Below are 24,356 nucleotides of genomic sequence, written 5' to 3'. Positions count from 1 at the left end.
CTGTTGCCCAGGCTGGAGTGCAGTGGCGCCATCTCGGCTCACTGCTACCTCCACCTCCTGGGTTCAAGCAATTCTCCTGCCTCAGCCTCCCAAGTAGCTGGGATTATAGGCGCTGGCCACCATACCTGGCTAATTTTGTATTTTTAGTAGAGACAGGGTTTTACCATGTTGGTCAGGCTGTTCTCGAACTGCTGACCTCAGATGATCCTCCTGCCTCGGGCTCCCCAAGTGCTGGGATTATAGGCGTATGCCACCGCGCCCGGCCAGATTTTTTTAATATAAAACATTTCATGTTTGTGAGGCTAAGCAATAGAATAAGATACCACTGACTGCATAAATAATAGGACTCTTTTTTTTTTTTTTTTTTTTTGAGATGGAGTCTTGCTCTGTCGCCCAGGCTGGAGTGCAGTGGCCAGATCTTGGCTCACTGCAAGCTCCGCCTCCTGGGTTCACACCATTCTCCCACCTCAGCCTCCCAAGTAGCTGGGACTACAGGCACCCGCCACCACGCCTGGCTAATTTTGTTTTTGTATTTTTAGTAGAGACGGGGTTTCACTGTGTTAGCCAGGATGGTCTCAATCTCCTGACCTCGTGACCCACGCGCCTCCGCCTCCCAAAGTGCTGGGATTACAGGCGTGAGCCACTGCGTCCGGCCTATAATGGGACTCTTGAAAAGTTATGTGATAAGGAAAATATATAAATCCCTCAATTAACAATTAATAATTAATTAATTTGCTTTAATAGAAGTAATCCAAAAGTAAAAAGGCTATATGCAGAAAGATGTGTTATGGGTCAAGTAAATCATATCAGTTTCATGGAATATTATGCAGCTATAAATGAGTCATGGCATAATGGCAAGTTAAAAAGCAGGGCAATTATGTGGCAGAGTTTAGAACTGAGAAAGAACACAGACAAATGAGGCCAGGCACAGCGGCTCACGCCTGTAATCCCAGCACTTTGGGAGACCAAGGCCAGCAGATCACTTGAGCTCAGGAGTTCGAGACCAGCCTGGCCAACACGGTGAAACCCCGTCTGTAGTAAAAATACAAAAATTAGCCAGCCACACACAATCCCAGCTACTCGGGAGGATGAGGCAGGAGAGTCACTTGAACCCAGGAGGCGGAGCTTGCAGTGAGCCGAGATAGTGCCACTGCACTCCAGCCTGGGGGACAGAGCAAGATTCCATCTCAAAAAAAAAAAAAAAAAAAAAAAGTAAAGAAAGAGAAGAGAAAGAGAAAGACAGAAAGAAAGAACACAGATAAATGAAAGCTTAAAGTAAGATTGATGACGATTTTTCTTTTGTTAACCACCTCCCTTAGTATGGTTATAATTTAATTAGTGATCTAAACAAATTATCCAGAGGGGAAAATGAGTCTCCTTTCTCCAGACCAAGAAGCAGCCAATCACTGCAGCCATTTCTTACCCAGGCACCCAGGGCTCGGACACTAATCTCAGTACATCACATGCCCTGAGGCTTTGCTTACAACAGAGGAACAGCGGCAGAGTGGCTGAGAGCAGGCTTGCCTGAATCCTGGCTCTGCCACTTACCAGCAATGTGATCTTGGATGAATTATTTAACTGGAGTCAACATTCTAGAATCACTCAAAGCAGCGATGCAGCTTATCATGGCCTTCAGTGTCAGACAAACCTACCTTGAATTTCTGCACAGCTGCTTGTAAGTAACTACAGACAAGCAACCCAGTCTCCCTCTACCCTCAGTTTTCTCATCTATAAAATTGGTATCCACCTCATTAGATTACTTTGAGGATCTAACAGCATAAGCTATGGCAAGGCCCTTGCCAAGTACCTGAACCATATAGAAAGCACTCAATAAAATTTAGCTATAATAATTATAAGACTTATAAATCAGCAGGGTTCCCAACTCTGACTCTCTCAGCCCAAACATCAGGCTGCTAATGAAACTGTCAGGCATATCCTGTGGCCAACTAAAGTATCTTAACTCCAGGCCCTGGGGCACACACATCACTTAAGTCCCCTACTGTGATACACCCAGGGACATTACATGCTTTAGGATCCACGTATGGGGCACGCACAGAATCTGGGGACATAAAATATCACTCTTCAGTGGAATATATACTTTGAGTCCACATGGATGGATTCGGCATCAGCCACAATGACGGTTTGTAAAAGTGCTACTTTGAGATTCACAACTCTCAAATCTCCACCAAGAGACAAATGTTAAATTTTGGCGAGCAGGGTGGATCTTAGGCAAAAATGACTAAAAACCTGTTGTACAAAGAAAGTGGTTATCCATCAGAGCAGACTGTGAACTGTCGATGGCAGGAGTTGTACTGTCAAAACAAGGGGGAGGTCTGCCTGTATTTAGAAAAGAAAAGGCAAAGAGATGATGGACAGCAGCTAGCATTTACCGAGTGCAGACCTTGCTAAGCACTTGGCATTCCCCAGTTCCTTTAACAGAAGCTGGGAAACTTACTCCACGTAACAGACAAGGACACTGGGGTTCAGCGATTAGGAAACATGACCCACAGAAGCAAGCAGCAAAGCCAGAAGCTGAATTGCTTTGTAAATCAAAGCCTGGTCTGAATGACGTTAAATTCAGTGCTTTCTTAACCACCATGCCCTCTGCACAAAGACATAAAAATACATGTCCTGGAACCCACGGAGATCCACAAAGTCCTGCGTGTCTCTGTGCAGATCTTTCCCGATGTCTAACAGCCCCAACAAGCATCCAAATCTTGGCTTACAACGCTCTGCAGTGCTATGAGGGGACGGCCCTAGGTAGCCTTTAGAGGACACACTCTGTCACAGTGCTCGTGCTCTGGGGCTACTTCAACAAGATAAACCAACAGATGTTCCCCCCTCAGCTGCATTTCTCAAACTTAACCGCTGTAACTTCAAACCACTGAGCAAACAAACCCCAAAAGACTTCAGGTGTGGGAAACTCAGGGTGATTTTAGCAGCTTTGCCTGGCTGGCATTCACCTAGAGGTGAGCATTTACGAAGCATTTACTTTTCCCAGACCCAGTGGCCCCTCGGCCCCTCAGGTGGCTGCTATGACAGCCTGGAGTGCTAGGGAAGAGGCACCTTCAGGTTGTACCATCAGAAGAATGAGCCCACAGGACCACCTTCGCTTCTCCCAGGTGACCTTTTCTCCCCTGCGGCACAGCTGCTCTTTCCTCCAGGACGTGTGCTGCACTGGGCATTGACGCCCACAAGACAGCATCCAGGCTCAGGTCTAGACCTGTCTCCATGGGGTGTGCGGATTCAGCGAGCACAGCCCTCCTGCCTGGCCAGCGCTTGAGACATGCACTCACCCGCAAGGGTTGGGGAGGATCTAGGAGCTGCGAGTGACACTTAAGTCCAAGTGACCCCGGCCTTTTGGCAGGCATGAAAGGGGAGTTTTCTGCTCCAGTGGAGTCTTGTCTTCTTTTTAACTACAAGTTATTCTTAGCGGGGAAAAGGTTTGTAAAAGGTATTAGAGAGGAAAGAAAGAAGAGGGAAACACACAGCTGTTGACGCCGCTGGGACGGGGAGGCCGGGCAGGGGTCCGCGCGCATGGCCCCAGCTGCAGGAGGAAGCCCCACGCCAGGTTCCATTCCATGTGTGGCCCCTGGAGAGCCACTCCAGTCCCCCCAGGGTGTCGGGCCAGCTGCCCTCAAGTAAGGATGGACACCTTTCAGGGGCAGAAAGACAAGTGGGAAGGAGACAAAACGAAGTGTGCTGTGGCTTGGGAGTGCCCCCAGGCCATCTCTTCCTGCTGGAGAGGGGCTAGAGTCTCTCTGCCCGAGGGTGCACTTGCCTCAGGGTCAAATAAGTAAAATTATTTTAGTGCCCTCCTTCTGTGTCTAAGGCGCCAGACCCAACCCTTGGGGAGGTGGGAGGGAGACATAGGAAAAAGCAAGACACCTGTTCTGGAACCCTCTATGGAAGCTCAGAAGTTGCCTTACCATCCAGAGGCCCATAATTGGAATTCCACCTACCGTCACCCTTCACTTGGTCCAGAAGTAGCTCTGCCTAGAAGCGGCACTTGTGTCCTGCACAGATGCTTCTGTGATGTTCAGCATGCTGCATTTTTTTCTAAGCCCACCTCCCCTCTCAGAGAGGAGCAAACATTCACTTCTGTGACGCTGGGTCTAGAGGCTGGGCATAGATATGAGAACAGGCAACAGAAACCAACAAGGCCTCGGAGCAGCCGGGCATCCACTTGTCCCCTCCCTTTCCTGACAACCCCCCACCGCACCCCCACTCTGCTGGCCAGGGAACCCACCACTCCCACTCTCAGATTCTGGGTGCAGAAACAAAACATGAAAACTAAGCTCAAATGCTCCAGAGACAAACTTGCCCAACTCAGACGATTTCCAACGCCAAGAAGCTGTGTGTCTGCCCCCTACCCCTCGTGCCCACTGTGCCCCGCCAAGCACAGGCTGTGTGGGTGCACAGGACATCGCCAGGGTGGGGCTCTTACGCGGGGTCAGAGTCAGCTGCAGGCTCTGGGGTGGCGGTCGGTTTGAAGGCAGTCTAAACCGGGGTTTTATTAAGCATTTTACTTAAAATTATGAGAAGGCTGATGGTCTACACAAAGAAAGACCGCAGGGTTGCAGGGGTGGGTGAGGGAGTGGAGGGGGCGGCCAAGTAGAAGCCAGGCTGATAGAAATTATGTTCCCCAGATCTCTTGGTTCCACCACGGACTGGCCTCAGTGAATCATCCTAAGACGTCCCCCCAGCTGTCTTCTCAAAGGACGTAAATGAGCCGTCTGGTTCTCACATATTCCTCAGGGACAGAGAAAGAGGTCTCCGAGGGACCCATGGTCCTGGCACATCACCCAGGCTTATGACCATCCACAAGACAGTAACTACAAAGGCAGCTCCCACCACTCCCTTGGGGTTCTCTCCCAGGAAAACAGCTCATTTCTGCATCAGCCCTTCAAGCAGACTGCGCTTTCTCCACTCTTCCTTCCCTGCCCCACTCTAGGGGTGTGACCGCTGAGCCTGATAAGAATGTATCTCCAGCTAGCAGATAACCATGGCTCAAGGTTAGCTCTCTGTGAGTCACACAATAGCAAAAGGCCCTGGGTGAGCCAAGAGCCATCTGGAGCCCAGGCGTAGGGAAAAACCCTGACAAGTTGCAGACAAAGGACAAAGCCAGGCCTCAGGGTGGAAGGAGGAGGTCTTTCTTTTTTTGGGGGGGACGGAGTCTCGCTCTTTCGCCCAGGCCGGAGTGCAGCGGCGCTATCTCGGCTCACTGCAAGCTCCGCCTCCCGGGTTCACGCCATTCTCCTGCCTCAGCCTCCCGAGTAGCTGGGACTACAGGTGCCCACCACCACGCCCAGCTAATTTTTTGCATTTTTAGTAGAGACGGGGTTTCACCGTGTTAGCCAGGATGGTCTTGATCTCCTGACCTCGTGATCCTCCCGCCTCGGCCTCCCAGAGTGCTGGGATTACAGGCGTGAGCCACCGCGCCCGGCCAGGAGGAGGTCTTAAGGAATAAAAAAAATCAAGGGCTACTTCTCTTGAGGACTGCGGGTGCTAGTGGGCTGGGAAGCGCTGCCTGGCAATGGAAGGGCCACGGACGTGAATCTGAAGCCCAATTTTTGGTAGGACTACAAGCAACATATTATTACAATGAACCCCTATCCGTAGTTTGAAAAGAAGAGAATAAACTTGCAGAGTTTAATGAGTATTATAAAAACAAGTATATTGAAACACTAAAGACTTAAGATGAAAAAATGAAATACAAGTGTAATTTTCCTACACCTGATAATTAACAAAATGAGTAAAACTTTTAAAAGAAAAAAAAAATTAACCAATGCAACCAAACAAGAAAACAGATCTAATCAGAGATATATTAACTTCAAAACCAGAGGCAAGGAAAAAGGAAGGAGGCACCACGCATGGCTCATGTTCTATTCCTGGCCCAACCCTGACAAACCAAATGAATGACAAGGGCAGAAGCAGAATTCTCACTCACATCCCCAAATGTGGCAAGAGGAAGTCTTTTTCCTCTTCAGTTGAGTAGTAGGAGGAAAAGCTACCGGGGAAGAGCAAAAAAAAAAAACGGTGCACCTGGACCAAAAACAATGGGCCGACTCCCTTGGAAGGAAATAAGGGCTCCCGGGCCACATTCTGAATTGAGGACATGATCCAATTCCAAATTCCAGTTAGTAGTCCTTCTCTCTCTCTCTCTCTCTCTCTCTCTCTCTCTCTCTATTTATTTATTTATATATTTTTTAAGATGGAGTCTTGCTCTGTTGCCCAGGCTGGAGTGCAGTGGCGTGATCTCGGCTCACCGTAACCTCTGCCTCCCGGGTTCAAGCGATTCTCCTGCCTCGGCCTCCTGAGTAGCTGGAATTACATGCATGCACCACCACACTCAGCTAATTTTTGTATTTTTAGTAGAGACAGGGTTTCACCATGTTGGCTAAGCTGGTCTCAAACTCCTGACCTCAGGTGACACACCTGTCTCGGTCTCCCAAAGTGCTGGGATTACAGGCGGAAACCACCGTGCCTGGCCAAGTGTGCCTTCTCTTCTAACAGAAAAGGAATACAACTCCCAAGGAAGTGAGCTGAGCCACATTGCAGGGACTACATCCCTGAATAGAGGACAGACCCACCTCACCACACAGTTAGCATTCCTTCAGGCTACAGAAAACAGGTCATAAATACCCAGCCCTTAGCACTCCTGGAGCTGAGAGGCAGGGACAAACCTGGAGAGGAAAGTTCCTTTCTTATTTTAGAGCCAACAGAACATGTGAGCAGAATTGCACTCACGTGAGGAAGAGGAAAAGAAACGGCAGGCAAAGCAAGCCACAGACAGGTAAACCACAACTCCAGAGAAAGCTGTTCCTCACCACTGCTCCACACCGAGGAATAACCTCATTAAAACATCAGTTCCACGAGACGAGAGCTCAAAGATGAGATTATAACCAACATGAGACCAAAAGAGGATGCAGGCTTACTAAAAAAGAGGAATAAAACCTCACTGAAGAACCAATACATTATGACAAATACAGAACAAAATTCTGCCGGTCATTTAACCCATTTATGCCTGAGGTTGCAATTTTTTGAATTTTTGCAATCAGACTTTGGCGATGACCTTGAGCAGGATATAAATTAACTCCTATATGCTTGGTGTTCAAAAAATGGAACACTAGGCATAAATGGCTCAAGGAAAGTTTGAGATAATCACAGTGAATGCAGATGGACAAGAAAACTTAAACCAAAAACAGTGAGAAGACAAAGAGACTAACAAAAGGATAACTCGTATTCCCGGAGAGGGGAACCCAAGAATGAAATGGAAGATGTGTTCTAAGATAAAACACAAGATTTTCCTGGCTGGGCGCAGTGGCTCACTTGAGGTCAGGAGTTCAAGACCAACCTGGTCAATATGGCGAAACCCCAACTCTACTAAAAATATAAAAATTAGTCAGGTGTGGGGGCGCACACCTGTAGTCTCAGCTACTCAGGAGGCTGGGGCAGGGGAATTGCTTGAACCCGGGAGGCGAAGGTTGCAGTGAGCCAATATTGCACCACTGCACTCCAGGCTGGCGACAGAGTGAGAGTCTGTCTCAAAAAAAAAAAAAAAAAGAAAAGAAAAGAAAATTGAGAAACATACTAAAACTTCTTTTAAACGGGAAAAAATTCAAACTGCCTTCTTCTTTCCCGAATAGCACCATTCAGTGTCAGAAGAGAATGCAAGAATGTCAGAAAGTCTCCACAATTCAGAGCAAAAGAAACTATGAGCCGAGAATATGATCCCCAGCCAACACATCACACAATTTGGTAAAGACAACAGGCAGAAATTGTTGGGCATGAAAGAAGTCAGAAAATATAGTCCCCTTCCTAGGGGGGAAATAAGACTTAACAATGAAATGCATGTAATTAATACAGAAATGGAAATACGGACAGCTCAGGAATGCAGAAAGCATGGTAAGAGGACTGACGGTGAGCATTAAAACCCTTCCTATAAGAAATAATAAAAAATCGGCCGGGCGTGGTGGCTCACGCCTGCAATCCCAGCACTTTGGGCGGCCGAGGCGGGCGGATCACAAGGTCAGGAGATCGAGACCATCCTGGCTAACACGATGAAACCCCGTCTCTACTAAAAATACAAAAAATTAGCCGGGCGTGGTGGTGGGCGCCTGTAGTACCAGCTACTTGGGAGGTTGAGGCAGGAGAATGGCGTGAACTCGGGAGGTGGAGCTTGTAGTGAGCTGAGATCACTGCACTCCAGCCTGGGTGACAGAGCGAGATTCCAACTCAAAAAAAAAAAAAAAGACATAATAAAAAATCATTACAGGGCTGGGCATGGTGGCTCATGCCTGCAATCCCAGCACTTTGGGAGGCTGAGGCAGGTGGATCACGAGGTCAAGAGATAGAGACAATCCTGGCCAACATGGTGAAACCCCGCTTCTACTAAAAATACGAAAATTAGCTGGGTGCGGTGGCGCACGCCTGTAGTCCCAGCTGCTTGGGAGGCTGAGGCAGGAGAATCACTTGAACCCCGGAGGCGGAGGTTGCAGTGAGCCAAGATCACGCCACTATACTTCAGCCTGGCAACAGAGCGAGACTCTGTCTCAAAAAAAAAAAAAAAAACACCCCTTCAGATAAGAAATAATAAAAAATCATTACAGGGCTGGGGGCGGTGGCCCATGTCTGTAATCCCAGCACTCTGGGAGGCCAAGGCAGGTAGATTGCTTGAGCTCAGGAGTTCAAGACCAGCCCAGGCAACATGGTGAAACCCTGTCTCTATAAAAAATGCAAAAGTTAGTCAGGTGTGGTGATGCATGCCTGTAGTCCCCACTGCTGAGGAGGCCTGAGGTGGGAGGACTGCTTGAGCCCAGGAGTTTGAGGCTGCAGTGAGCTATGACTGTGCCACCGCACTCCAGCCTGGGTGACAGAGAAAGACCCTGTCTCAAAAAATCATCAAAATAACATAAATCAATTTAAAAAAACACATTTGGCTACGGAAACTGCCAGATGTTTTACAAATGCTTGATTAATACACTGTGGATATTCATGGTCAAACTAACAACGATACAGTCATCTGTGTAAGTCCCAGTTTACGAAATCAGAAACCCAGTCATCTGCCAGCTTGGTCATCAAGTGAATACTGCCCTACAGGCTTCTCTGGGGGTAGAAAGAACTTTGAGAAAAACCATCCGGCCCATGGCCCACCCCACTCACCCAAAGAACACCGTGTGAGAAGCCACTCTCCCCTCAGACAAGCTGACCTAGGCTGACACCTTCACTCAGGCAAACAGCAAATCTCACAGTTGGAAAACCAACCCTCGCTTGGCCCTGCCCCGGGGCTTAATCGGCCCATTCTCCCCCTGCCTCCTCTTGCCCTCCCACCTACTGCTCTCCTCCATACCCTAAAAGGATGCATTATCTTCTTCCAGCTCCTGCTCCCAGGACCTTTGCCTCAAGCCTTGGCACAGTCAAAGCCCACCCAGGGTGGGAAATTTCCAGACAGTGCAGGAGGGCGGCCAGCAGAGCCCACTCACTCTCCTTGTGAAACCTCGTGCTGCTGGGAGGGGCAGGATGGGAAAACTAAGAAAAATAATAATAAAAACTCTGGTGACCCAGAAGCAGGGAACAAAATTAGAACCCTGAGCCTGCTGTTCACCAACTAATATTTACTGAGCCCCCATTGTGTGTGCCAGCGCCTGTGGGAGGAGGTTATGAGGCAGAGACGGGTGGTCAGGGCCCCAGGCAGCCGGCACAGACAAACAGGGAATGGCTTATTTAGCCCCACGCTGAGCACGGAGTGAGTGTAATGACAGCCAGGCCCAGGCGCTGGAGCCAGGAGGAGGGAAGGAGGGAGGGAGCACATTTGCCAGGCTTGCTCCAGCCCAGCTGGAGCTGGAGCAAAGGGGACTTCCCAAAGCAACTGAGTCAGGTGGGCAGGGACCCGGGAAGGGCCCACAGTGGCCAGCCGGTGTTTTCCCCACCCGAGGCCAGGGCCAGAGTCACCTCACTTCTCATCATTCATCCATCAACACTTCCCAGACAGTTGCAAAATTCTCCCTGTCATCCAAGTTCACTCCCATTTGTCAGACGGTGAGGCCGGGCATGTGGCTTAGGAAATGCGGTACTCACATCCATCACTTACGTCACCCCCATGAAGCAGAACTTCCCGGCTTGTTATTCGGGATCAGATAAATAAATAGAAAGCATGATCTAGTGGCCAAATCACTGGACAACACGACGTGCCACACGCCCTGGGTTCAACTTTGGGGCCTGCCAGGAACTTCCCAAGCGTGTCCGGCACAATTAAACTGTGAAAGCACCGAGCTCGCAGAGGCACTCTGATCAAGACAGAGCTTAAAGGCTGCACAGCACAGCACTGAGCCCGGCACCTTCCTAGTTCCCTATCTTCTGGGTTCTCAGGACAATGGCTTTACTTAGTCCTGAATTCTGGTTCTGTTCAATTACCTCCCTGTCCAGGAAGCCGTCTTGGATCACTTTTCCAGCACTTTTCTCTGGCTATTATGGACTCCTCATTACCTTGTTTCCCAGGGAGCCTCCCCAGCTAGATTTGTATTCCTTGAAGATAACTTTCTGAAATGCATCCTTCCCTCCTATTTCTTCTATGTCCTCCTCTCCTCCCTGCCTGCAACACAGTGCCTGGGACAGTGCTGGGCACATAATGGGCTAGAGGCAGAGAAGTTTTGCCTCCCTTCTAACTGAAGTCTGCCTGCATCGCCCCTGCAACCTGATAAAGAACAGGGAGCCCTGGCCAGGAGCGGCGGCTCATGCCCGTAATCCCAGCACTTTGGGAGGCCGAGGCAGGCGGATCACGAGGTCAGGAGTTCAAGACCACCCTGGCCAAAGTGGTGAAACCCCGTCTCTACTAAAAATACAAAAATGAGCAGGGCATGGTGGCGGGTACCTGTAATCCCAGCTACTCGGGAGGCTGAGGCAGAGAATTGCTTGAACCCGGGAGGCAGAAGTTGCAGTGAGCCGAGATCGCGCCACTGCACTCCACCCTGGGCAACAGAGCAAAGACTCCATCTCAAAAGAAAAAAAAAAAAAAAAGAACAAGGAGCTCAGAACCACTTTCCAAGGACATTCTATCCTCCTCGGCCCACAGACCAACTTTAACCCAGATCATCTGAAGTCAGGTGTCAGGACCACCTATTATGCACTTCTCTAGAGTAAACAACTCCCTGACCTTGAATTTCATTTACATTAATTGAACTAAAAGCTAGCGTACTACCTACTGGCTTTAAAAACTCACTCCAAGAGTTTATCCATTCAACAAATACTCACTGCTTACCAATTATATGCCAGAAGTCATGCTAGGTATTGGGGATGCAAAGGACCTAGCACCTGCCCTCAACAAAGTAGGGAAAGCAAACAATTCAACAAGGAACCTAACCTGAATGATGATGACAAGGGGGATGTATAGATCAGGGTGCAGTTAGGCTATTTCGGCAGACAGGGGTTTTGTACAGGATATTAAATGGCCTAGAGGCTCCTTCGAAGAGCTGAATTAACAAGACTCTAGGCTAAGTCCCAGGAGCTACCTATTTGCAAAGATCACGTTGCAGAGCTGGGATGCCATGGAGCTGCTGCCTGTGCTCCCACCAGATAGCTATGGCACAAGAAGCCGCCTGCTCCAGAACCACACCGTCCTTGCCATGAGCCACACCAGGGAAATGCATGTCCCAGGATCCACCCTCCGGAAGGTGTCCAGGCTCTCCCCGCAGGACTGTTACACACTTAAGACTGGTTCAAGGGCTGGATGTGGTGGCTCACCCCTGTAATCCCAGCAGTGTGAGAGGCTGAGGTGGGAGGATTGCTTGAACCCAGGAGTTTGAGGCTGCAACAAGCTATGATTGCACCACTGCACTCCAGCCTGCACAAGAGCGAGACCCTGTTAAAAAAAAAAAGTTAAAAATTTTAAAAAGCCTTTCAGCTGGAACCACCATCTTCCAGCAATTTGCCCAAATGACGAACACAAAGGGGAAGAGGAGAGGGGCCTTCTAGAAAACATGGAGTTGTAGGCCAGGCACGGTGGCTCATGCCTGTAATCCCAGCACTTTGGGAGGCCGAGGTGGGCAGATCACTTGAGGCTAGGAGCTCGAGACCAGTCAACATGGAAAAACCCCATCTCTACTAAAAGTACAAAAATTAGCCGGGCATGGTGGTGCATGCCTGTAGTCCCAGCTATTCAGGAGGCTGAGGCAGGAGATTCACTTGAGCCCAGGAGGAGGAGGTTGCAGTGGGCCAAGATTGCGCCACTGCACTCCAGCCTGGGCGACAGAGCAAGACTCTGTCTCAAAAAAAAAAAAAAGAAGTATGCTCTAGTGTCGAAAGGAAACATGGAGTTGTTCCTTTGACCACATACGAGGGAATCTATAAGGTGATACTGTAGACATTAGACCTCAAGGGAATGGGTACTGTTCAAAAAAGGAATAACCCACAAATGTTACCATGGCAAAACCAGAGGCGTCTGCAGTGTTCCCCACCATGCTGTCGGCATAGCTGTAAACAAACAAGGGCAAGATTCTGGCCAAGAGAATTAATGTGCGTATTGAGCACAGTGAGCGCTCTAAGAGCCAAGACTGCTTCCTGGAACGCATGCAGGAAAATGACCAGAAAAAGAAGGAAGCCCAAGAGAAAGATACCTAGGTTCAACTGAAGGGCCAGCCTGCCCCACCCAGAGGAGGGCACTGTGAGGACCAAGGGTAGGGGCCTGAGCTGCTGGAACCTCTTCCCTGTGAATTCACGGCATAACAGGTATAAAAACCAAAAGACCTCTAGACTGTAAAAAGAAAGCAAAATAGTAAAATAAATACTAATAAATGCTAACTCCAACTCTCTGGCAGCAATACCCTGAGCAAAATGTGCCTCCAAGGGCCTCTCACAAGAAGCCTGTGCACGCCCTACCTCTCAAAATGACTGATAGCCCCCCTAAGCCTCTCACCTCACCACCCCGGGGAGGGGAGGTGGGCCCTTGGCTGACCTTTAGCCTTTGTGTTGTGCTCACGTCAATCTGCTGGCCCATGACAAGCACCTGTGCAGCAGTAGCGAGGCATGCTTGGATGGGCAGCAAGTGGACCCCAGAAGCCAAGCCTCAGTGGCAACCCCACTGCTGGGCCTGCAGCCAAGACCACCTGCCCCCAGCCTACCCCACCTCCCCCGGGTCCTCCTGTACCACTACCTCCCCCTGCGCGATCTCCTAGCCCTCAAGCCCGCTCACGCCCGACTCCTCCTCAAAGACCCCGCCCATGCCAGTCTGCAGCTGAGATGCAGAGTCTTGTGTGGTAATTTCTCCAGGAAAGGGGTTCTCAAAGTGCGGTTGCTGGAACAGCAGCATCACTGACACCTGGGAACTAGCTGGAAGTGCAAACTCTTAGCACTTCCCCCCATAACCCACTAAATCAGACACTGGGGTTGGACCAGCAACTTGGGTTTGACTAAGTGCTCAGGTGATCATGATGCACACTGAAGTCGGAGGGCTACCAGTCTCACAGGCAGAGCCAGCGCTTTTTCATTCCATCTCCAGATCTCTTAACCAAAACAGGTAAGAAGCGCCGCTGCTCAGCGCCGGCCCCTTCCAGCCCAGCCCCTGCGTCGTCCCTGCTCAAGAGGGCACGACCAGGGCGCCAGCAAGAAAGGCAGGGGCTGCATCTTGGACTTTTGATTTCTCAGTAACTATAAATACTTATCAACAGATTAATAAAAAAGCCCCATTCTCATGAGAAAGAGGGTTACTGAAAGAAAGAAAGGAAAAGCCCATATTTCCAAATTGGGTTAGAAAGGTAGACAAGTGAATCATAATTCCTCCATTTTCCCTCGGGCTGTCCAAACCTCCCACACAGCACATTCTTCTGGCTCAAGGTCACTGGCAGCCACCATCTCATTACTGAAGTTAAGGCCTTCCCACATCCTCTGCTTTCTCCCTATGGGGCTCACCACGAACCCAGAGCATCTCCCTAAGATTCCAGGCTCCTGAACAGAAAGAAACACTCCAGCCCCTGCTGTTCCCTCCTGGCCACCCAGCCCCTCCCCTCCAGAACCTCCTGCCCCCACTTCATCACCGGCCCTCCCCACCCAAAGCACAACCTCCCAACACTCCGTCCCTCCAGCAATGTGCTATGGCCCTTCTGCCTGGGAGTCAGGGGTCTCTCCAACTGGCGTCCTACCCACTGTCACCCTCACCTGCCACTGCTCTCTTGCCCTGGGCTGCATCTGAAATGTCCTACCCCTCCATCCCTACACGTTTCTATCTCCACACTCCTCCCCGCCACAGGACTAGGAAGTCCCATTCATGTCAGTGGTTTGCACGCACCCCATGCACTCTCTCCACGAGGTGTGAAGGGCCTGGATGAAGAAAACAGGGTGTACTGCAGGACACAGCACCACCTCAGATCCACCCCAATCCTCCAGCACCAGTCCCATCCCCATCCAGGAAACATTCTCACCTCCTGCTTAGTTTCAATGTCATACGGTCCTAGAAGGACAGGGCTTATATTTTAGGTTTTTCTGGTTGTTTCCTAACAGTCCTGTGGGGTTGGTAGGATCTTAATAAGCACCTGCTGCTTAAATGTGTATATGCACAGACTCACCGTGCAAACGCATATATAAACAGACAGACACATCCTCACCCCTGCCCCCAGACATGAACAGGCATGCGCCACCACACCCGGCTAAATTTTTTATTTTTAGTAGAGACGGGGTTTCTCCATGTTGGACAAGCTGATCTTAAACTCCCAACCTCAGGTGATCTGCCCACCTTGGCCTCCCAAAGTGCTGGGATTACAGGCGTGAGCCAATGCTCCCGGCTACAGGTGTCTTCTTAAAGCTCCCTGTCAGAGACACAAAGGAAGCAGGAGGAGCCTGGCCCAGGGCTCTGAAGAGAGGCTGCCTAGGGCACACACACAAATGGGTTCCAGGACAGAGACTTCTGGCTCATATCACACCCAGCTCTCACTCAGGGCCAGATGATCCAACACCCGCTCACACAAGGCCCCCTATCCTCAGGTTTAAAAACTTCAAGGCAGGGGGTATGGTGGCATTTTCCAGATAATATGGCACAAAAGAAGTGACTTCCCTGACAATATAACCACTTATGTATTTCCACTTGCCCTTTCACTCCTCCACGTCCTGCAAACTGCCTGCCTGCCTATTAACAAGGGATCAAAATTCTAACCAGACTTAAAGGCTTACCCTTTCCAGCTAACACCAACCCCAGGGAGCAATCGATTGCCACAAAGCGTTTCTGCTTTTAGCTTGCAACTCGGACAGGCTCCTTTCTGGGTGACTTTCAACGCCGAGGACGTCTTATGGCAGCACTATTCACAGTAACAAAAAACCAGGGCGGCCCCAAAAGCCCATCAGCAAGAGAGTGGATGAGTGAACTGCATCACGACTTTAACACCAACTGGACACTCCAAGTTTTTAATAACTACTGCCTTTTTTTTTTTTTTTTTTTTTTTTAAGACAGGGTCTCGCTCTGTTACCTAAGCTGGAGTGCACTGACATGATCACAGCTCACTGCAGTCTTGACCTCCCGGACCCAAGCGATCCTCCCACCTCAGCCTCACGGGCAGCTAGGACCAGACGTTCACACCACCATGCCTGGCTACTTTTTTTATTGTTTTGTAGAGACAGGGTCTCACCCTATTGCCCAGCCTGGTCTTGAATTCCTTGGCTCAGAGATCCTCCCACCCCAGCCTCCCAAAGTGCTGGGATTACAAGAATGAGCCACCACGATTGGCCAACAATAGCCTTTTAAATGCTGCTCATTCTTCAAGGCCCCCTCCAGGAAAATTTGGAAGGACTCTCTGAATCTGAAGACACTGCATTGTAAACTCCCTGAGGACAAGAGATCATCCAAGTCTTCCTTGCAAAGTGGATGGAGTACAAGGAATTTGAATGGAGGAAATGTTGAAATAAAATACAATCTCTTACCTGGGCTTCCAGCTTCCTCTCAGCACCTAGCTCTGTTCTGTCAGAGTCCCCCACCTCCCCTCTTTTAAGTTTAACATATGCACGTATCAAGTGCCCAAATCTTAAGTTCACAGCTTAATGAAAGAGTCATCTGGGGTGGGCACGGTGGCTTACGCCTGTAATCCTAGCACTTCGGGAGGCCGAGGCAGGTGGATCACCTGAGGTCAGAAGTTCGAGACCAGCCTGGCTAACATGGCGAAACCCCATCTCTACTAAAAATACAAAAATTAGCCAGGCGTGGTGGCACATGCCTGTAATCGCAGCTACTCGGGAGGCTGAGGCAGGAGAATCCCTCGAACCCGGGAGGCGGAGGTTGCAGTGAGCCGAGATCGTGCCATTGCACTCCAGCCTGGGCAACAGAGCAAAACTCCATTTCAAAAAAAAAAAAAAAAAGTCATCCTTCTAAAGTACAAATTCGTCAGGCGCAGTGGCTCTCGCCTGTAATCCCAGCACTTTGGGAGGCTGAGGCAAGCGGATCACCTGAGGTCAGGAGTTCGGGACCAGCCTGGCCAACATATAGTGAAACTCCGTCTCCACCAAAAAAATACAAAAAATTAGCCAGGCGTAGTGGTGCACACCTGTAGTTCCAACTACTTGGGAAGCTGAGGCAGGAGAATCACATTAATCCAGGAGGCAGAGGTTGCAGTCAGCCAAGATTGAGCCACTGCACTCCAGCCTAGGCGAGAGTGAGACTCTGTCTCTCAAAAAAATAAAATAAAATAAAGTACAAATTGATCACATCACTTTCCTTGCTTCAATCCCTCCAATGTCTTCCCAGTATATGAAGAATAAAATCTTTTTCATCCTAATTTCTTTTTTAACTTTTTTCAAGACGGGGTCTTGCTATGTTGCCCAGGCTGCTCCTGAACTCCTGGCCTCAAACAATCCCCCCACCTCATCCTCCCAAAGTGCTAGGATTATGGGTGTGAGCCACCACACCCAGCCACATGGAATAAAATCTAAACTCCTCTTCCTGGTCTATAAACCACTGTGTCAACTGGCCTTTGCCCATCCTGCTGACCATATAACTGCCTCATCTCACTCACTGGGCTCCAGCCACCCAGGCCCTTCTTCCCATCCCTTTAACACATCAAGCTCATTCTGACCTCAGAGCCTTTGCACCTGCTATTCCCTCTGCCTAGAATGCTCTTCCCCTAGACCTTCCTAACAGGTCTCAGTTCAAGCGTCGCCTCTTCAATGTGGACAAAAAAGCCCACTCCCAGGCATTGAGAACCCTAATGCCCTATTAGTCTTTTTTCATTATCCATCTCCTCCTAACTAGACTGTCAGCTCCAGGAGGGCAGAGACTGGAGGGCTGGGTAGTACCTGGTGTCCATCCCCAAACAATACCCACTGAAAGCATGTTACTTTCCCACTGCCCATTCATGAGGTGCCACACATTTCACTTTTACTGTTCTTTGGTCTTTATGCTCGGGTGAACTACAAGCAACCTTGGGGAGAGGGCAGGGACCCCCCTCTCCTGCAGTTGTTTCAACAGAACTGAAGACCCTGGAGAGCCAGAGAAGCCGGCCTGGAATACAGATGTAAAACATTAAGGTGGAGTTTTTTTGTTTGTTTGTTTTTGTTTTGTGTGTGTGTGTGTGTGTGTGTTTTGAGACAAGAATCTCACTCTGTTGCCCAGGCTAGAGTGCAGTGGCGCGATCTCAGCTCAACTGCAACCTCCGCCTCCCGGGTTCAAGCAATTCTCCTGTCTCAGCCTCCTGAATAGCTGGGACTACAGGCGCCTGCTAACATGCCAGGCTAATTTTTGTATTTTTAGTAGAGATGGGGTTTCACCTTGTTGGTGACGCTGGTCTGAAACTCCTGACCTCAGGTGATCCACCTGCCTTGGCCTCCGAAAGTGCTGGGATTACAGGCATGAGCCACTGTGCCCGGCCAAGATTTTTTTTTTTTTTTTTTTTTTTTTAAGACAGTCTCACTCTGTTGCCCAGGCTAGAGTGCAGTGGTACAATCTCGGCTCACTGCAACCTCTGCCTCCCAGGTTCAGGCGATCCTTCCACCTTAGCCTGGCGAGTAGCTGGATTACAGACACCCACCACCACGCCTGGCTAATTTTTGTATTTTTTATAGAGACAGGGTTTAGCCATGTTGGCCAGGCTGGTCTCGAACTCCTGACCTCAAGTGATCTGTCGACCTTAGCCTCTCAAAGTGCTGGGATTACAGGTGTCAGCCACCGCGCCCGCCAGAGTTTTTTGGTTTTTTTTTTAAACATAAAGTGAGGTTGGGGGGGGGACACAAAGGCAGGCAGTGGGAGAGAGGCCCGGGCGGGCAGGCAGCCTCCCTTTCCACATCCCTGAGAAGGTCAACCAGCTGATAATCCCACCAAAAATAACATTCCCACTCTTCCCTGTGGCAGAGGAAGAAAAAGGAAAGTCCACAAGTACAGGCTGTTTCTAGAATTTCTCAGTGGCTCATGGAAATTTTGAGTTTCCCTGCCATCACACACATCCTGAAATGCTGGGGGAGGGGGCCCAGTGCTGCCAAGAGGGAGTGATGCCAGAGTCACCATGGCCACAGCCGGGAGCTGGCCAGCAGAGCCACTGCACACACCAGTTTACCCACGGCCAAGGCTTCTGCCGTGGGAGGCACCACAGAGCATCTGCTGGGTGTTAGGGGGCGGCCGAGGAGCTGGGAACAGGAACTGAAACATGGAATTTCTGTTCTGAGAGCTGGCACTTGGTCAGCAGCCCGGGCCTGGGGGAGTGGGTGACTTTGTACTTTTTGCATCTTTCTGGGAAGGGAGATGGGAACAGCGTGGCTTGCTGCCCAGGGACCTGGTATCCTGAGAATTACCCAGCCCATCAGATGGAAAACAGCCAGCCCTGGAGAAACGGTCAGCATTGAAATTGGAATACAGATACGCCAATCGGAGTCACATGGGCCTGGGATGACAGGGCACAGGACGCGCCCTCAGTGAGCAGGAGAGAAGGGCGGAGGCAGGGAGGAATTCCAGGGCTCAAAGCCTTGTCCTCTCTGTTTCCTGGTAGGGAAAGCAGGGCCAGCCTCCCTGCAGGCCAGCACGGCTCCACCTGGCCCCAAGCCTCAAGTACGCTGTGCTCTAAGAAAACAAGCGCCCAGTCCCTGGGGCCTGGCCGGGGCCCTCTGCTTCCAGGAAAGGACAGAGAGTGCAGACTGTTCAATCTTACAGGGCTCTTTCAAATAACAAGATACACACCCCATACCCCACCCCACTTGCTCCCATACAAATACAACTTTTAGGGCTTCCAGTAAAATAAGTGAAACAATATAGCTGGTCCAGGTCTGTCCCTCCAGGACAGCAGCCCAGTAATCCCTGTGCGGGTGGATGAGGTGCTTCTGGTGAGCTGGCTGCCTCCTCCTCTCCTGGATCCTTGTTCCCCAGCAGGGAACAAAGAAAAGGATCAGAAGGGATCTTCCAAGAATGAAAGGAATCCTGAGATGCAGGGAAAAAATTGGCTGGGAGGCAGACCCTGCCCTCGGGGGTTACAGTCAACAAATTATTTATTAGGAACTTACTATATGATTTGCTGAGGCTATCCTCCTGAGCAGAGGCAGTAGTCCTTTCTGGCTCATACCATACCACACCCAGCTTTCCACCAAAGCCAGCAGAAGACCTGCATGGACAAGGATCCCTATCCTCAGGCTAAAAGAAAAACACCACCACCAGCCGCGGTGACTCACGCCTGTAATCCCAACACTTTGGGAGGCCGATGCGGGTGGATGGCTTGAGCCCATGAGTTTGAGACTAGCCTGGCCAACATAGTGAAACCCCGTCTCTACCAAAAAAAAAAAAAAAAAAAAAAAAATTAGCGAGGGCATGGTAGCATGCCTCTGTGGTTCCAACTATTAAGGAGGCTGAGGCAGGAGGATTGCTTGAGCCTGGGAGGCGGAGGCTATGGTGAGGTGAGATTATGACACTGCACTCCAACATGGGTGGCAGAGTAAGACTCTGTCTCAAAAAGGAACAAAAAACCCTCAAGGTTGTAAGTTTTATTATTATTATTTTTTAAATAGAGTCAGGGTCTCACTTCTGTGGCACAGGCTGTAGTGCAGTGCCTGGATCATAGCTCCCTACAGCCTTCAACTCCTGGGCTCAAGGGATCCTCCTACCTCACAAGTAGCTAGGACTATAGGCACATGCCACCAAGCCTGGTGGGCTAATTTTTAACTTTTTTTTTTGTAGAGATGGGTCTTGCTGCATTGCCCGAGCTAGTCTCGAACTCCAAAACTCAAGCAATCCTCCCCAGTCTCATCTGTCCAAGTAGCTGGGACTACAGGCACGTACCACTGTGCCTGACCAAGATTTAACTAGTTCCATACTCCCACTACCTGTGTATGAGTGCCTATTTCATAGGATTCTCACCAATACTGAGTATTAAATTATTCCATCTTTATAATTTGATAGGCTAAAAATTACTTATTTTTCTAATTATTTTAACCTGCATTTCTTTGATTATCAACGTTTTAGGTTTACTTTTATATTTCTACTCCTTTTTACAAATTGCCTGTTACTCTTCTTTGCCTGTTTTTTTTGGTGGTTGTTTTTGAGACAGAGTCTCACTCTGTTGCCCAGGCTGGAGTGCAGTGGCATGATCTTGGCTCACTGCAACCTCCCCCTCCTGGGTTTAGGCGATTGTCCTGCCTCAGCCTCCCAAGTAGCTGGGATTACAGACCCGTGCCACCACACCCGGCTAATTTTTGTATTTTTAATAGAGTCGGGGTTTCACCATGTCGGCCAGGCTGGTCTCGGACTCCTGATCTCAGGTGATCCACCTGCCTCGGTCTCCCAAAGTGAGGGGATTACAGACATGAACCACTGCGCCCAGCCTTCTTTGCCCATTTTTGCTGATATATTCATTTGTTTTTTTTATTGGTTTATTATATGGCAAGATATTAACCTTTTGTCACATGTTACAAATATTCTTCCTAATTAGTTGTTTGCCTTTTAATTTTGTTAACTGGTATTACTGACACAATTTTTAAAGAGGTAAAGTCAAATATGTCATACTTTTCCTTTTTAAAGTTTCTGCTTTTAGTAACATGCTTGGAAAATCCTCTCCTGCCCTGAAAGTATAGGCATATACAGCCGTGTTTTCTTGCATTTAAAAAAATTTAGGGGCCGGGCGCTATGGCTCACGCCTGTAATCCCAGAACTTTGGGAGGCTGAGGCGGGCGGATCATGAGGTCAGGAGATCGAGACCATCCTGTCTAACTCGGTGAAACCCCGTCTCTACTAAAAATACAAAACATTAGCCAGGCCTGGTGGCGGGCGCCTATATTCCCAGCTACTTGGGAGGCTGAGGCAGGAGAATGGCGTGAACCCGAGAGGCGGAGCTTGCCGTGAGCCCAGCCCCACTGCACTCCAGTCTGGGTGACAGAGCGAGACTCTGTCTCGGGGAGAAAAAAAAAGTGTAGGGCTGGGCGCGGTGGCTTATGCCTGTAATCCCAGCAAGCTGGGAGGCCGAGGCGGGCGGATCACGAGGTTAGGAGTTCGAAACCAGCCTGGCCAGCATGGTGAAACCCCGTCTCTACTAAAAATACAAAAATTAGCCAGGCGTGGTGGCACTCGCCTGTAGTCCCAGCTACTTTGCAGGCTGAGGCAGGAGAATCGCTTGAACCCAGGAGACGGAAGTTGTGGTGAGCCGAGATTGCGCCACTGCACTCTAGCCTGGGCGACAGAGCAAGACTCTGTATAAAAAAAAAAAATTCAGAGGCCGGGCATGGTGGCTCACTCCCGTAATTCCAGCACTTTGGGAGGCCAAGGGGGTGGATTGTGTGAGCCCAGGAGTTTGAGACTAGCGTGCGCAACATGGCAAAACCCTGTCTCTACTAAAAATACAATAATTAGCTGGGCATGGTGGTACATGCCTGCAGTCCCAGCTACTTGGAAGGCTGAAGTGGAAGGATCACTTGAGCCCGGGAGGTCAAATCAGTAGTGGGCCATTATGGAGCCACTGCACTCCAGCCTGGGTGACAGAGTGAGACCCCATCTCTGGGGGTTAAAAAAAAAAAACAGGAATGGAAAGGCTTACTGATAAGTTGGGTGGGGGGTAGGGTGCTGCAGGGAGGGATGGTGCTTTTTGCTCCCTTTTTGAGGATCTTCACTTGGAGATATTAAACAGATTCCAGTCTTCGACTGCATCTGTGCGTGGGTCCCTAACCCAGTGGCACCACTGAGGCCTCATCTCGGTCCTGAATCAGAACTTTCTGGGTGAGGTCCAGGCCACCTCGGGCTAGAGAGGTGCTGATGGATCAGCCTCTTTCTAGCCCCAGGAACTGGCCTGACACTTCAAGACTGCTGGACCAAACACTGCTGTCCCTTCTAAGTACGACACTCTGCAATTACTTAAGCTCTCTGACCTCAGTTTTCCCTCTTTGCCACAATCTGTCCCCTGCCCATCCTACAGGACAGTGTCACACTCAACCAGAGCTCTCTGTACAGAGGCAAGTTGCTGGTACAGTCATCCCTTGGCATCAGCAGGGGATTGGTTCCAAGACACCCTCTCCGCCTCCAGGATACCAAAATCTACAATTGCTCAAGTCCCTGATATAAAATAGCATAGTATTTGCATATAACCTACGCACTTCCTCCCTATAGACTTTAAACCATCTCTAGGTTACTTATAGTATTGAATACAATGTAAATGGTATGTAATAATTTTTATACTGTGTTTTTTTATTTGTATTCTTTTTAACCATTATATTGTTAGTGTTTTCTTTTCTTTTTTTTTTGAGATGGAGTCTCGCTCTGTCGCCAGGCTGGAGTGCAGTGGCACAACCTTGGCTCACTGCAACCTCTGCCTCCCGGGTTCAAGCAATTCTCCTGCCTCGGCCTCCTGAGTAGCTGGGATTACAGGCGCACCCCACCACCCCCAGCTAATTTTTGTATTTTTAGTACAGACGGGGTTTCACCATGTTGGCCGGGATGGTCTCGATCTCTTGACCTCGTGATCCACCCGCCTCGGCCTCCTAAAGTGCTGGGATTACAGGGGTAAGCCATTACGCCCGGCCAGTTTTGTTTCTTTTCTCAAATATTTTCCATCCGTGGTTGATTGAATCCACAGAGACAGAGACTGCGAGCTGACTGTACTGTAAAGTGTCTGGATCTTAAGGACACAGGGCCTCTAGGCCAGCCTTCGACCCACCTGGTTTTCAGATCTGTGTCACCATGAGGGGAGCAGATGGTCTGAGGATGGGCCCCAGCCTCCACAGCAGCCAAGCTTGCCTTCTCTCCTAGGTTTAAAAATAAATCTCTTTTCTTTGGCAGCTCCGTGAACCAGAGTTTAGTAAGCAACACTTCCCACAACCCTGAATCTAGTGGGGTGAATACTATCCCCGCAAATAACTGTCCACCTGAAATCTCAGAAAGTGACTTTATTTGGAAATAGAGACTTTGCAGATAAAATCAGTTAAGGATGTCAAGATGAAATTGTCCTGGATTTACGATGGGCCCTAAATCCAATGACCTATGTCTTTATAAGAGAAAGGAGAGGGAGATTTGGACATGCAGACACACACCAACAGGGGAAGGCCACGTGAAGATAGAGGCAGAGATGGGAGTGGTGCAGCCAGAAGCCAAGGAATGCCAGGAGCCACCAAAAGCTGGGAAAAGAAGGAAGCATTCTCCCCTAGAGCTGTCAGAAGGAGTATGGTCCTGGTGACACCTACATTTCACACTGCTGGCCTCCAGACCTATAAGAATACATTTCTGTCGTTTTTAAGCCACCAAGTTTCTGGTATCTTGTCAGGGGAACCATGGGACACAGATCCACGGGTAAATACTTTGGTGCCAGAATTAAGACCTGATCATGTTCAGCTGCAGCTGGCAGAACACTAAGAGTGACTCCAGTGACCCTCACTGCTGTGTATGGGCGGGACCCATGAATATGAGACGTCACTCCTGGGATCATGGCACATTATGTGGCAAAAGTGAGCCTGCAGGTATTTGCCGACCACATCAGTTGACCTGAGAAGGGAAATTAACTTGAGTGGGCCAGAACGAAGCTGGTGAGCCCTTACAAGGATGGCTCCTCTTGGCAAAAAGAGCTGAAGCATAAGCAGGACTCAATGTGGGAGAGAGGCTGTGTCACAGGGGATGGAGGAGACCACATGGAAAGGAAATATGGGGGCCTCTAGGAACTGAGAGTGGCCCCTGCCTGGCAGCCAGCAATGGAAAATAGGGGTGAGGGGGCAGGGGACCTCAGTCCTATAGCCACAAGGAGCTGAATTTTCCACAACAATCTGAGCCTGGCAGAGGCCCTGAAAACCCAGCTGACACCCTAAGTTTAGTCTTCTAGGACCCCCAGCAATGAAGCCAGTAATGCAATGCTCAGCCTTCTGGCCTACAGAATTGTGAAATGATAAACGTGTGTTGTTTCAAGCCACTAAGTGTGTCATACTAACACACCTGCCTG

The 24,356-nt window shown here is 49.6% G+C and overlaps 1 protein-coding gene across 5 annotated transcripts in view; it reads right to left on the bottom strand.

Annotated features, from left to right (window-relative positions):
* SLC39A14 (solute carrier family 39 member 14) overlaps window positions 1-24,356 on the bottom strand; it is a 55,268-nt gene that overhangs the window by 19,922 nt on the left and 10,990 nt on the right. Inside the window, exon 2 of one of the 5 annotated variants that reach the window (XM_054657305.2) lies at window positions 11,743-11,860. The exons of 3 other annotated variants lie outside the window; for them this stretch is intronic. The gene's annotated coding sequence lies outside the window, so the exon portion shown is untranslated. Of the gene's footprint in view, window positions 1-3,962; window positions 4,390-11,742; window positions 11,861-24,356 lie in introns of those variants that run through there. One more of the 5 variants, XM_009454980.5, reaches the window with a different exon arrangement.

This window comes from Pan troglodytes, chromosome 7, assembly GCF_028858775.2.
Source record: "Pan troglodytes isolate AG18354 chromosome 7, NHGRI_mPanTro3-v2.0_pri, whole genome shotgun sequence".
In the NCBI taxonomy this organism is placed as follows: Eukaryota; Metazoa; Chordata; class Mammalia; order Primates; family Hominidae; genus Pan; species Pan troglodytes.
This window is presented reverse-complemented; position numbering and strand designations above follow the sequence as displayed.